The 14,398-nt window shown below is 38.5% G+C and overlaps 1 protein-coding gene across 10 annotated transcripts in view; it reads right to left on the bottom strand.

Moving 5' to 3' along the window:
• The window catches only part of INPP4B (inositol polyphosphate-4-phosphatase type II B), a 216,057-nt gene extending 202,301 nt beyond the window's left edge, over positions 1-13,756 (bottom strand). For 6 of the 10 annotated variants that reach the window (XR_015729073.1, XR_015729072.1, XM_087874550.1 and 3 more), the window contains exon 1: positions 13,129-13,756. The gene's annotated coding sequence lies outside the window, so the exon portion shown is untranslated. The remainder of the gene's footprint in view (positions 1-13,128) is intronic. The other 4 variants (XM_087874553.1, XM_087874549.1, XM_087874551.1 and 1 more) reach the window with 2 other exon arrangements.
• Between the last annotated feature and the right edge of the window lie 642 nt (positions 13,757-14,398).

The following is a 14,398-nucleotide window of genomic DNA, read 5'->3' as shown; positions in this document are numbered from 1 at the left end:
TGCTGGATCTAATGTAGTAGAACAGTAGAACAGAATTGACATTTCACTATCATTTCTGGCTAGATGACCAAGTTCAATTATTTTTGAGAAAAATATGTTACATCTCATATTTTTCTTCAGGTTAGGGTAAAAGAAACAAAAATAGATTATACAGCATGCCAAGCTACAAACCACCAAGAGATCAAATCTATATCTCCAAAAACTTGACACCATGTCACTGTTATAGTTGTTACAATTAGACTGATTCAGAAAGATTTTACAACATAAACTTGAAAGAAATCAGTAGATATTACAGGGAGGATTTACTTGTATTTTTTATTTTTTTTGCAAGATATAGGTACCCATTTGACTACCTATGCATATCAACTGTAACATCAATTTCCTCCCACTAAAATATATTAGGATTAAAATCCAGCAGAGATAACCAGATAATATAGCAAAAAGCTGGGAATTTAAGGCAAGAAGTTCTTCTCCTGCTAATGGTCCACTTATTTGAAAACTGGTACATTGGGAGGAGGAAGCGATAGATTCTCTATTAATATTCACACCAAGTACAAATCTCTCATGTCATTAGACTTATTGTTCAATATGAAAGCACATCTTCAGATGAAAGACAGATCTTCCACATCAGAATGTAAATAAATATTTGCACTGCAATAAATGTGAATTACTTGTTGTTTCATTCCCTGTTCCTCCTGGCCTTGTTAATATGTAATCTCCCATTCCTTCAATTAGCAGAAAAGCATACTGTCTTTTGCACCAACAGATGGCCTCTTTTCTGTCTCAATTACAAGGCTAGCTATTGTATGTATGACCATTTACACAAGCGATTGGTAAGTTGTATTGACTTCATTTTTCTACATTCTCAGCCAGTGTCATCTGCCAGTGGGAAGAAGAAACACCAGTTGCTTCCCTTTATAAGCACTACATGCGACTACCTATGAGGAGTATTCAGAAGCTAAAACTAGTGCACACTGCAGCATCGAGGGCAGTTCTTGGGGCCTCTAGTGTGGCCCTTTTACACTGCTGTTCTGCAAGCTACACTGACTGCCAGTTGGTTCTGGGTGCAATTTAAAGCCCTACATGGCATGAGTCCAGGCTAAGTGATGAACCGTTTCACCCCAATGGGACTGATCCCCTCCACCTATGCCAACAGAGGAGGCATACTGCAGATCCCACTGGTCAGAAAATTCCAACCAACAGGCTCCAGGAGAAGAGCCTTCTCTGCTGTAGCCCCAACCCTTGCCCTAATGGGGGATTATTATATTGGGATGGTTTGATGGACCAATAGTGGATCCCACTTTTCCCCACTTACATTCTGCTCCCTGCTTCCTTCTTCCCCATACTTTTGTTATAACTTGTATTTTTACAAATATTGTATTAAGCGAGAGATTTTAATGTTGTAAGCAAAATGAATGAATGAATGAATGAATGAATGAATGAATAAATAATACAATACAATACAATACAATACAATACAATACAATACAATACAATACAATACAATACAATACAATACAATACAATACAATACAATACAATACAATACATACTGGGACAGCTTTGAGCAATTGCAGGCTGTTACCTGGAGCAGTCTTTTAAGTTGCACAAAAGACAGTTCTGCTTCTCAGTTTGACTTTGACTTCCAGTTATTTCTGAATATGGATTTAGTGTTTTTAATACTATTTGACCTCTTTAACATGAGTCTTGTGCTCTTCTGAATAGAGCTATGTCTATGTCCAAAATATAGTCCAATTAAAAAATTGCCGAGGGCAGCGGCCCCCAACTTTTGGGGACCAGTTCTGTGGAGAAAGGTTTTTACGCAGACCAGAGGGGGTATGGTTTCACATGCTGCCTGGGACGGGGCTTCGCTTGTTTGCATGGCCTGGTTTCTGGTATGCTGCAGATTGGTGCCGGTCCATGGACCAGGGATTGGAGATTCCTGGCCTACAACCTATGCCTCTCTACAGAGTGGACAGGCATAGGTTGAAGCAAGCAGGATTTCTCCCACATTTCTTCCATTTCACTTTGCACTTTTGTGTACATGTGATCAATCTATCCCTTAAGGAAAGTGAAAGGGAGCCATCATTAAGGCTCCACATGGATGTCAGTATTGGCAGTGAATGGCCATGACCAGCAGCTTTTGATACTAGTGCTTTTGGCTACACTCTTCAGACTGAAAGGGGTACAGGGAAGAACACTGTACAGGATAGCTGTATTTCAGCTATTAAATATTCCAAAGCATTGTATTCTTCAATAGAATGCTGATCATGTGAGTAAACAGCTAGGTCCAGCAGCACCCCAGACGTAGCTAATGGGGTTTGCAAAATGACAGTGGCATTCTCCTAAAAGCAGTAAATGATACGGTCACTGAAAAACACTTTTGTCCACATAACCAACAAACATTACTTGGGAAGAACCAGCAACAATCTAGCTCTGATTTCCATTTCTCAACGAGAGCACCAATTCTGTTTTTTAAATATAGATGCTTTCCCAAAAGCCATGTTTAAACAGGTTCAAAACAGGTTTAGTGTTCTTCCAAGAGAGCATTAAACCCACAAAAATGAAGCATACATAATGCCTGATTAAGCATTAGAAAAATAGATGTATTTCAGAAGAAAAGATCTATTCTCCCTAGCAGCCCAAACCAAACAGTCATTGAGGGCACTGCCCTACAAATGGAGGAGGAAGAAGAGGTGTGCGTAGAGCAGCCTATATTGGCAAATAGGTGTTAGGAAAACACCAATCCCCCAATGATATCATCATCAACACTGACAACAAAGCAATGGCACTGGTAACAGTAAAGAACAGTATGCAGTCATTCAGGTAATGTCCCACTTGTGACAAAGGGAATCTATGAGAGACACAGTGGAAATTAGTTTCCCAGGAAAGGTTGACTATATCAAGGGACCAACTGCTACGTCATAATGAGTGTGAAAAATGCAAACCCATATATTCATTAAACCATGGAAGAAGTTGAACAGAATAGTGGCTTTTACCTGCAGTGGTTATACGGAATTTTGGCCTCATTTTAGCAGACAGTAATCAAATATTTAAGAGGCTTAATTCAAGTGTGCAATAAAACTTCTTCACTAGCTGTACCATACTGTCTACTTAGCGTATGCTAAGCCACCTAAAGAGGGGATCTGACAGTTCCACAGGATTGTATCATGTCCTCTATGCTGTTCCATTTCTGCATGAAACTATTGGAAATGGTCACTCAGAACTCAAGTAGGGCTTTAAAAACGCTAGTAATTCAGTACTTATGAATCCTGCCTGTGCTTGAAAATAGGGAGAATGATAAGTGCTTGGTGTTCTTTGAGCTTGGTTGCTTCCTTCCAGGCATTTCGTTACTAGACTAGAAAACCTCTTCCACGCTAGAATGGAATAGAATTTGCTCTGTTTATATAGTAAGACACCCTGTCAATGTCGATGGCATGTTGTTCTCTTCTTGGATATTATGGTCATAAATTATGATAGTCATACAGCAAGTCATCGAATGACTGACCTGATTCAAAACTTTTTTTGCAGCAATCATTAAGTGAATCACTTAAGTGAATCCATGTTTATTAAGTGAAACTATTGTTCATGGCCAGAACCATAGGGATACAGTGGTTAGAAATGTACTATTGCTGGCTGATTCTGTCCACTGTCAGAAGTTCAATCCTGACCACTTCAGGTTGACACAGCCTTCCATCCTTCCAAGGTCAATAAAATGAGGGTTCAGATTGTTGCGGGCAATATGCTGGTTCTGTAAACTGCTTAGAGAAAGCTGTAAAGCACTATGAAGCGGTATATAAGTCTAGGTGCTATTGCTATTATTGTATGGTGCTTTTGCCAAAAAACAAAAGTAACACAGCAAAAACATAGTAGATCATAGGCATGTGACTGCAGGCTACTGCAAATGGCTGTAACTGTGAGCCAGTTGCAGCCTGAAATGCAGACATGTTACTATAGTGGGCAGCCCTGCTGTCAGAACTGTCAGAACCAGATCATAAGTACCTTTTGGGAGGTCCATCGTAACTTTGAATGGTCACTAAGTGACTGGTTGTAAGTCGAGGACTACCTGTAGTACCTTGTTCAGGCTGTTTACTGCTTGATTGATTGTCTGTGGCAATCGTTCATTGATTAGGGTATTGTTTCCTGTTTCTTTATCTGGTGTTAATCTTGGTGTTAATCCCCCAGTTAGCTGGGTATTGATTACTAATGAAGATATGTTCTGGTCTTTTTGTTTCTTTTTCAGCTTTTTTATTGTTTCTTTTGAATGGTATGTAGATGTTGTTTCAACAGATAAAACTGTGCTTGTTGATGGCTGATTTGTCATAGTACTAGGCTCCAGAAATTCTCTAGCATTTTTGGATTTAGCTTGACCTTGATGCTCGCAGTCTCCTAGTTGAAATCATGGTTTTCATTGTGTCTTCTGACTGCTAGTTTATGTTCATGGATGCACTCTTCTAATCTTCTGCTTGTCTGTCATAGTGGCTGTTATAATTCTTTACATATTTACATGTTTTGTTCTTTGGCTTTTGAATCTACTTTTGTTTTACTTAAGATGTTTTAGTGGGCTTTGGCTGGTTTGTGCTACGATTATGCCATGTGGTTGTAATAGTCTGTTGACTGTTTCTGAGATGTTTGAGGGCTGTTAGCCTTTTCATAACTTGCATTGGTTGTGTTATAGTGGGCTAAGTGGTTAGGCACTTTTTGATAAAAGTTGCGTGGGGAAAAGTTCAATATTGATGGAAGATATTGTATAGGCAGTCTGTTTCCTTTTTCTGAGCTTCTGGATTGTTGCAGTGCATTTGTGCCTGTTTAAATAATGTTCTTATACAGCTGCTCTTGAGGGAAATGGGGTTGTTAATTTGGGTAGTGGAGCACTTGATTAGTGTGGGTGTTTTTCAACAAACTTGTATTTCTAATTTGCCACCATTTCCTCTAATCAATCAGGATATTCAGGAAGGGTAGTGAGTTGTTCTCTTCTTCCCTTCTGAATTTTATTTTTTGAAGTTGTTGTTAAACAGTATCTTCCTATATAACTGTCTACTCTAGTTGTTCCTTTTTTATTGAGACAAAAGTGTTGTATTGCAGCAACCCATGTTTAGATTACTGCAACCATGAAAGGCATCTGAGAGTTTCAACTGGTGAAAAATGCAGCAATCTTTCAGAGCACAAAACTAAGATTATATAATCTCAATAGTGATTATAGTCCAGTGATTGTTAATTGTTTAGAACTTAATTTAGAATCTTGCTTTTAATATTTATGTATCTAAAAATCCGTTTCATTATGAAATTGGGTTATTAATTGGGAATGTTACTCCACTGGCATATTCCAGCCAATTGGCATCAACACTGGACCCAGTCAACAAATCCTTCAAGGACCTGGATTTTGGGCTGCTGCTACTGAACACCAGGTCAAGTTTATAATGAAGCTGGCTTCATCCGTGATCTGATCATCTGGCAGGACAATTTTCTGTCATGGCACCTGCCATCTGGAACCTTATTCCTCCACACATTAGAGCCAACCGAAACCCTGCTAGCTTTTCGTAGGCCCTGAAGACAAGGTTTTGCCACAAAGCTCTCCAGCCTAAAGGTTTAGGTAAGTCTATTTTTATGGTTATATTAACTGCTGTGTTAGTTGTTTTTTCCTGCATGCTATTTATAATTTTGTTATATTTTATTGTTTTTATTGTGTTCTTCAATAATGGTAGCTACCCAAAGTTGTATGTATGAGATGGACAGTCAAATAAATTCAATACATAAATAAAATCAAGTGAAATATAATCAGACACATGAGAAAAAAACGATTGCCCCAAAGTTTTGGTTTTAGAAAAGTCCTTAAGGCTCAGACTTTTGCTTCTGGTGTCCTAAAATGCTTTTAACAGATTCATTATTCTTTTTCACTGTTAGTGATATTATATTTTTGGATTAATATTTTTATCACATTGCTATTATTTTATGATTTATGATATCCTATATTCAATTTAGGTAGTTATATAGACAAAAGATATAAAAGTATTATAAACAATAAGATAATACTCTCACAAAAATTCAACCCCTTCTTTTTTTCTATAAGCAAAGAAAAATACCATTACCAAAGTCAGGGGTAAGAGAATTAATGCTACTTATTAAATCTGTAGTACTAAAATATATGTGAATAAAATATCTGGGCAAACGCAAACATCATAGCCCTTATCTGCCCCAGAGTATTATGAAGTGCTACATTCAAAAAATATCTTCTTCTGTTAATTCTTCCCAGATGTACCAAAACTTATCATATCATAAATATGATAAAATGTGCATTGACCTGTACATTTTATGCATACTGTTATCTTTCATTAAAAGCTGTAGGCATCCTTACAATTAAAGCCCCTTAGGTACTTTATCTATGGAGCATGACGCTCCAAGCTAAATCCATGATAATTCATGTTTGTCTAATAAAAAATGACTATAAAAATAAATCATTGAAGTGTACCGCAATTAATCCTGGCTGAGTCATAGATTTCATACACCATTTCTAAAACCTAACCAGCACATGATAATTAGGATAGGAAGGGGCAATGGCTTTTTTAAAGAAGATTTTCCTTTCCATTAGAAAGAAAAATGGCAAATTAATGTAACTAGCAACAGAACATTGTTTCTGTAAACATACTGGGGATCATTGATATGGAAGACCACCAATTAAATAACCCTTTCCTCCCTAATTTGAGGTTTGACATTGAATTACACGTTTTCAGCTGTGGTTGTCCAATAGAATAAAATAATCAAAATAGCAAGATGCGGCCTTTATGAATTGGCATTAAGCAAAAATTACAAAATAGTCACTGAAATATGCAGATTTTTTTAGTCTTGAAAGTAGGCAATGATTTAAAAAAATAATTCCAGAAAACTACTGGTATGGTCATAATTTCAAAATCAAAATGGAAAAGTATTTAATGTAATTATTTTGGGCATTTATGTGTATCACAGAATGCAGTATTTGTTTATTTAATTGGATTTATATCTGAGCTTTTTCATACTGAACCTGATAGTTTATATTATAGTAAAAAAGGCTTTTTCGTTGAGTAAAAAAGTAATAGCATAGCACTATTTTATATGAAATCTTAATGTGGAAATTAATGAATAACAAAATGGAAAATACTATTTATGGTAACTTAAACAATTTACATATCAATTAATTTAAGTTATTATAAATTAAATTACAACAAAATTAATTTTAATGGTTTTAATAGCTGATTTTATTTAAATACATTTTGAACTTAATTATTAAAAAGCCGTTTTATTGGATTTACATCTGAGCTTTTTCATACTGAACTTTCAGCTATGGTTGAGACATTTGGTCTTTATTTTGATGTTAATTATTCTTAAAAACACTCCACAATATCACAATGAAATTAGCTTTAAAAACAAACAACAAACCATCAGCTCAGAATTTTTAAAAGCAGAAATAGGAACCTGCAATTATGCAGATATTCCTGAATGATAACCAGCAAACACAGTAGGAAGAGATTCTGAAAGTTTTCAACAACTCTGGAGAGTCACAGATTTTCCTATTTTCAATTATTTATGATTAGTCTCTTTAGTTCACTAAAATTTAATTATTGTTTAATAACTGTGCCTCTACTGTCTGTTCATCTAATATGAAAAATTAGCAATGCTCATCTAATTTGCATAATACATTATGCAAAACACACCCTATATAAGCTCTGATTTACCCAGAAGTAACCTTTATATTTAGCTTTATTCTGTTAGGCTGAAATCTTAGTAAAAGAACTAAGCAATGTGAGTTTTACTCTTTAATAAATATACAGAAACGTTTCTTTCATTTGGAGACTTTCCTAACCATAAAATAAAACGATGAAGTATGACTAAGAAATAGAAGTGTAATACTGCATGTTTTTGTTCGTTTCTTTAAAAATGTTATATGGCCTCCAAATCGAACAACATGACTCTGGATGGCTTAAGACAACCAAAATAAAACAATTAACAGTAATAGTAGTAATCAATAATATATGATCTGGCTCTTCCTGCAGATCATGATCCTAACTCTTTGAGACATAACCATATTGTAAAGCCTTTTTAAAGATCAATAGGGTCAGAACCAAATGAACTATTTCTAGCTATTTCCTATTACTACTAATAACTATTTGAAATAGAACAGAACCAAATCAAATCTTTATTGCAGTCAATGTCCAGGCCATAGACTATTTAACATGTGTTGCACTAAATTCAGTTGAAAATTTAAAAATCAGGGCGAGGACCATACTATCTATTCTCTATTCCGTATAGCAAATTCCAAATTAAAGTATACCCAAGAGATGACTATTAACATCTGTTTGGTAACAGGCAGAGGATTAGAAATCCATTACCCACCATATTAGTTCAATCATCTGATTTACTACATTTATCCTAATACTCACTGCACAATCTGCTGTCCTCTAACTTATTACCATTAAATTAAGTCTTGCCATTCTTGCAGTAGAAAAAATAATGGTCTCTTTTCTATGGCAGTCATTTGACAAGTGCTGTCACATATCTTTTTTGCCATTCAAATCATCTTATGGCTAAATGTATCCAATTCTTTCAAATGTTTATAGACCTTGTTTTCAGGATGATTACTCATCTTTTGAATCTATTCGCATTTATTTTGAATCATAGGGCCCAGAATGTCTCAGAACAGCTTTATTATGTAATGAGTTATAAACTTTTAATAAAACCCATAATTTATTTTTTTCATATATGAAGAGTACTTAAATCACTACCGTAAGGAACAAATAAAAAGAAAATGATCTGTAGCAATGTATGAAAATGCTATTACTCCTCACTGCTCAGCTTTACAATAACTATAAATTACAATGAGTCCTGCATCCTCTGAAACTGCATTTCAAAGATGAATCAAACTACTTTACTTGAAATAGGCAGCACTGTACATTCAGAGCTAGGTATTTCCTGCTGGATCATACTAAAGCTGTACTTAGCGTGATGACAAGAATAGTTCTCGTTTTAGAGAACTAAGAATACACAAAAATGCAGGCCTAATGCAGATTAAGCCCCACAATGCCCTTAATGCTACCTCTGTCTCATTTTGGAGCACTGGTAGCAAGGAGATGGGCATATATACACACACGTCATATGGGCTTAAACAGATATCCATTAAGCAGCTTTTGGATATCATGACCAGAGATTATAGGGCATAATTCAAACCAGCTAGAGAGCATCTTATTGGAAGAAGCTGCACTAAAACTAGTCCTCCAATATTCTTCATTATTCTCTTTCGCCTCTCCAAACACAAACTACGTATCTATAGAGATATTAATATAGATATAAACAGTGATTCAAATTTATATTCAGAGACACATAACAATGTATTCTATGAGCTACAGTTCCCATAGGATGGCTATGCAAGCTGCACACTTCCCTGGGTAGTTTTGAAAATATGTAGAGAAAATATTTTTTTCCCTGAAAATCTTAACAAATGTACCAAAGAGCATATACATCCCAAATGAAAGCCCAGAACTTTCAGATCCTGCTTCCTTTTCTTTGCATGATAGCATCTTCTCACTGTATGCAATTTAACCATTAAAATTTAATATTAAATATAAAGTCCTAAATAGAAAATAATATCTGCTTATCTGCAGATCCACTTATGAGCAGAAACTCATTAATAATGTTGACAGGTAATCCTCCACTTACAACCATTCAAAGTTTATTTATTTATTTATTTTAACTTTATTTATAAAATTTATTGGCCACCCATCTTGTCTCAGGGTAACTCTGAGCCACTTACAATCATAAAAAATAAAAACTGTACAAAGATGAAAGCATAAAAATACTACACAGAGCCAAAAACAGCGGCCCAATTAAAAGATGAGTAGGGAGGAAACAGAATGGGAGGAGAGATGGTATCTGATGTGATGCTCTCCCATTGAAGCCCCCCAAGTCAACTTGCAGAGTCAGTTCTTTAGGCTCTTATAGAAGGTTGGGAGGGTTGGGCCAACTTCACTTCAGGGGCAAGATGTTACAACAGCACTGAAAAAAGTGACTTATGACTGGTTGTCACACCTTACAACTGTTGCAGCATCCCCATGGTCACATGATCCAAATTTGCACATTTGGAAGCTGGCATGTATTTGGGACCGTTGCACTATCCTAGGGTCATGTGATCACCATTTGAAACCTTCACAGCCAGTTTCTGACAAGCTAAATCAGTGGGGGAAGCCAGATTCGCTTAACGACTGTCTGATTCATTTAACAACTGCAGTGATTCTCTTAACAACTGTGGCATAAATGTTGTAAAATGGGGAAAAACTCACTTAACAACTGCCTTGCTTAGCAATGGAAATTTTGGACTCGATTGTGGTCATTAGTCAAGGAGTACCTGTATACTTTCCAACCCAATAGATAATGTGAAAGAATAAAGAGGCTGGGACTTTACTTATTAGCATGACAATTATTTTATAACAAAGTAGAATGGGACCAAATTTAGAATGGGGGAAGAAGCACCAAAAGAATGATTAAGTTTGAAATTGAGTAGAATCCTGATGGTGGCAGAAGAAAATAATATCCATGTATGCTAATGTATTCATGGAGCAGTATTTCTTAACTTTGGCAACTTTAAGATATGTGGATTTCAATTCTCAGAATGCTGGCTGGGGAATTCTGGGAACTGAAGTCCACACATCTTAAAATTGCCAAGGTTGAGGAATCTGCTCTAGAGGTGAAGTTGGTAACAGCTCAGAATGTTGCCCAAATCTTCATTCTGAGCCTCTCCTCCTCCCTCCCAGGTGCATGACCTTATAGAGCTGTTATTAAGGGATTAAAAAGAATTCAAGAAACCATATTCTGTGTGCTTTTTAAAAACCCAGTTCTATAGATTTTTTATGCATGACTAATCTGATGCCCTGAGTCATGTCCCCTTTGACTCCAGTACTAGATGATATTCACTCCAATAATAAGCCTGTTTGTGTGCATCTATTTGAACCAGTTCAGTGCTTTTCTTGTTTGCAAATGAATATTTATGAATGGTTATATAACATCCCATGTACAAAAATGTCCAGATCAAACACAGACACGCTTCTACTTCAAACAGCTCGTTATTATATTTTATTTTTAGTTAGTACTCAGTAATAATTTATTGACCCTGTGTATTTATTTTGAAGAAAATGTCTATGACTCAAAATCATTATGATTTTAAAAACAGTTTTCCCAGTATGGTTCAGAAGCTTTGAGACTACAGTGAAGCAGCTTTCAGCTATGAAACCACATTAAATTAATCATCTTCTAGCATATTTTCAGAATAAAACCATGACATTGAATGCTATGAATACCCTTTATTACCCAATACAACATTAGGCCATTAGCAATCTATAGTTAGTAAAGTTAAAAACATATATTTTACCCAATTAACAAGTACCTACTATTATTTATTCAATTATTATGCTGTCCAACTGTCCAGAGAAAAGTATGGATGCTTTTCAAAGAGGGCACTGTATACTGGAGTTCACCTAACAACTTTCCCCTAAAATGTGACCACAAAATTCTTTACGGATAGGTCTAAAATGTATGCAGGGCAATGTTTCCTTGTAAGGTTAGGGAAGAGATAAGGAGCTTCTAATCTAGAGCATGACACATCAAGTGTCATTTCTAACTTTCCTTCCAGAGCAATCAGTTGTAGCACTTCTCTGAAAGACAGCATGCATGTAGTTGGAAGGTACTGTATCTTTTTTTCGCTTAGTTGATTTTGTCTGAGATGTTTAGTAAAAATTAAGCACGCACCAAGTAATCGACTGTTTTCTGAATCCCTGCACAAGATTCTCCAGCACAAAGGGAAAGGGATTGTTCTTCTGGCAGTGCTGAACAATATTCTTTTCCAAACCTCTTAATCAAGGGGAGCAAGCAAGCAAGCCGGGAAGACTTCAGAATTATCAATCTGTCCTTTCTTTTCCCCTGCATACCCAAACGGACTGAAATGCAGCTGCTGTGTTGCTGCTGCTCTTGGTGTGGTTGGTTTTTTTTTTTTTTCCTACAACGCAGTTACAAAGGACCGACACGAGGAGCATCCTGCCTTATTGGAAAGCAATTCAGGATCATTCAGGAGAGTTTTAGGTTTAATGTGTTTCAGCGCGAGAGTTGCACGACCACAGCTTACCTCTGCGACTTCTCCACTTCAATATAGGCGCATTTTCTCGGGCAAAGGTACCGAGGCATATTATTATTATTATTATTATTATTATTATTATTATTATTATTATTATTATTATTATTATTATTATTATTATTACATCTTACATCCTCCGACGATACCTTAACAGTTCCTAGGTCCTTGGTTAGGACTCGAGCTGCTGAGCTATTAACCATCCTCAAAGGCTGTGAATCTCACTAAAGATTAACCAATAATGATGATGATGATAATAATAATAATAATAGTAATAATAATAATAATAATAAAAATGAATGAATGAATGAATGAATGAATAAATAAATAAATACCACGCAGTCGGAGGATCAAAGAGGATGGCAAGAGGATTACTCCTTCTCCGTTCGCTCCTTCCTTTCTCCTCCTCCCAGAGAGGAGGAGACAGCTTACAAAAACGATCGCCTTGGAAAGAGCAACTGCAGGTAAGGGGAACAGGCTCTAGGCACTAAAAAAAAAGAAAAAACCGCCCACCGGCACCACCAGCTTTGGAAGCCACTAAGCTTGAGACACCCCGCGCCCCGCTTTGCCCTTCTGTCTCCCGACTGAAAACCGCGCCCGCGACCTGCTCCGGCACCAACGCAGCCCCCTCCCGCCTCCACGTCTCCGCCAAGGAGAGCCTGCTTCAACCGATTTCGGGGATGGGGAATGGGGGGATCAGCCCTCCCGCGAGCCCCCGACTCCAGCGCCCGCCTCGCCAGACTTGCGCTCCCAGCGAAACTGCAACAGGAAGAAACTTGAAAGGGGATCCAGAAGCGACGTCGGGGCAAAGACGGAAAGCTCTTCGCCTTTAGAGAGAGACGATCCCCCCGGCAGCAGAAGCAACAGCTTGCCGCCCCCTTCCTTCCTTCAAAGTCGAAGGGAAAAGGGCCAAAGCAAAACTCCCGGCTTTTTTTTCTTTTCTGTTATTTGACTTTTTTTTTTCTTTTCTTTTTTTTTACCTGGTGGTTCCTCCCTTCCAGCCGAGACGTCACGGTGATAGCCGTGCCTTCTTCCCAGTCCGTTGCACACAGCAGCGTCCGTAGCCGGAGCTATTTATAGTCCGCAGCTTCCTTTCCAGCAGACTCCGGCCAAGCAACGGGGCAGGGAAAAAAAAAAAAAGTGGCCAGAGAAGCAGAGGCGGGAAATGGCGGGAGTCCCGCCCGAACGACCGGCTCTCCGATCCGATCCCCTCTCCCCGAGCGCCGGAGCCGCACGCACCGCGAGGATAAGTTACCTGCCCCGCAGCTGCAGCTGCCGCTCGCTCGAGCCAGGGGCGCAAAAGCAAGGCGCGCGCTCTTCCCCTCGGCGCCGCCTCCACCCTCCCAAGTCTCCTCCCTTTCCCCCCCCCCCCCACTCCCTCTCCTCCTTCCGACAATGTCACCGCAACCAGCCGGAGTCTCCCGAGCTCGGAAGGAGCGAAGGGGCCGAAGGCGCAGGCGCTTTAGAAGACGGGAAAGCGGGTGCGCCACGCTGCGCTCGGTTGGTTTTTTTTTTTTTCCCTCCTTTTCTCTCTCTCTCTCTCTCGCAGGCCCTGCAAAGCAGCTCTCTGAGGTGACCGTTGGTGCAAGAGCCGGAGAGGAGAGGAACAGGAAGAAGCGGAGGCTTGTCGTTCGCCTCCCGGTGCCCAGAGGGAGCTCCACTCCTGCGATTTTTTTTGGACCAGCAAAGACGGGATAGAGAAAATGCTTTTCACCGCCTCGGATTTTCCTATTTTCCTGGCGGTGTCCTAGGCGGCAAGCGTGTTTTTCTGAAATAGTAATGGCTAACCCCATGATGATCTGAATCAGTAACAGAGTTGGAAGAGACCTTGGAGGTCATCTAGTCCAACCCCCTGCTCACGCAGGAGGCCTGTACTAGATGCTGTATACTGACGTAGGCCGGCAGAAATCGAGGCGACTCAGGCTATCAGTAACTAAGCATTTTAATCATGTAACTCAAACGGGTAACAGTAACAATCTCGAACGGCTAACTGTAAGAGGAAGAAGCAGTTCCTTCACGATCTGACAGCTCTTACATCCTCGAGCTGTCAGGATCTGAACCAATGAGCGATCACCTATTTCCCGCCATGATAGCGCCCTCATCTGTCGGCGGCAATTACGCATGCGCCAATCTGCCAGGACATAACACTAGGGATTCGAACCACCGACCTTTCTGATCGGACAAGCTCAGTGTCTTTAGCCACTGAGCCACCTAGTCAGATCTGATGGAAGTTTCCTGCCATGCAGCTCT

The sequence above is a fragment of the Pantherophis guttatus genome, chromosome 8, assembly GCF_059756535.1.
Source record: "Pantherophis guttatus breed Tessera chromosome 8, ASM5975653v1, whole genome shotgun sequence".
Taxonomy (NCBI): Eukaryota; Metazoa; Chordata; class Lepidosauria; order Squamata; family Colubridae; genus Pantherophis; species Pantherophis guttatus.
This window is presented reverse-complemented; position numbering and strand designations above follow the sequence as displayed.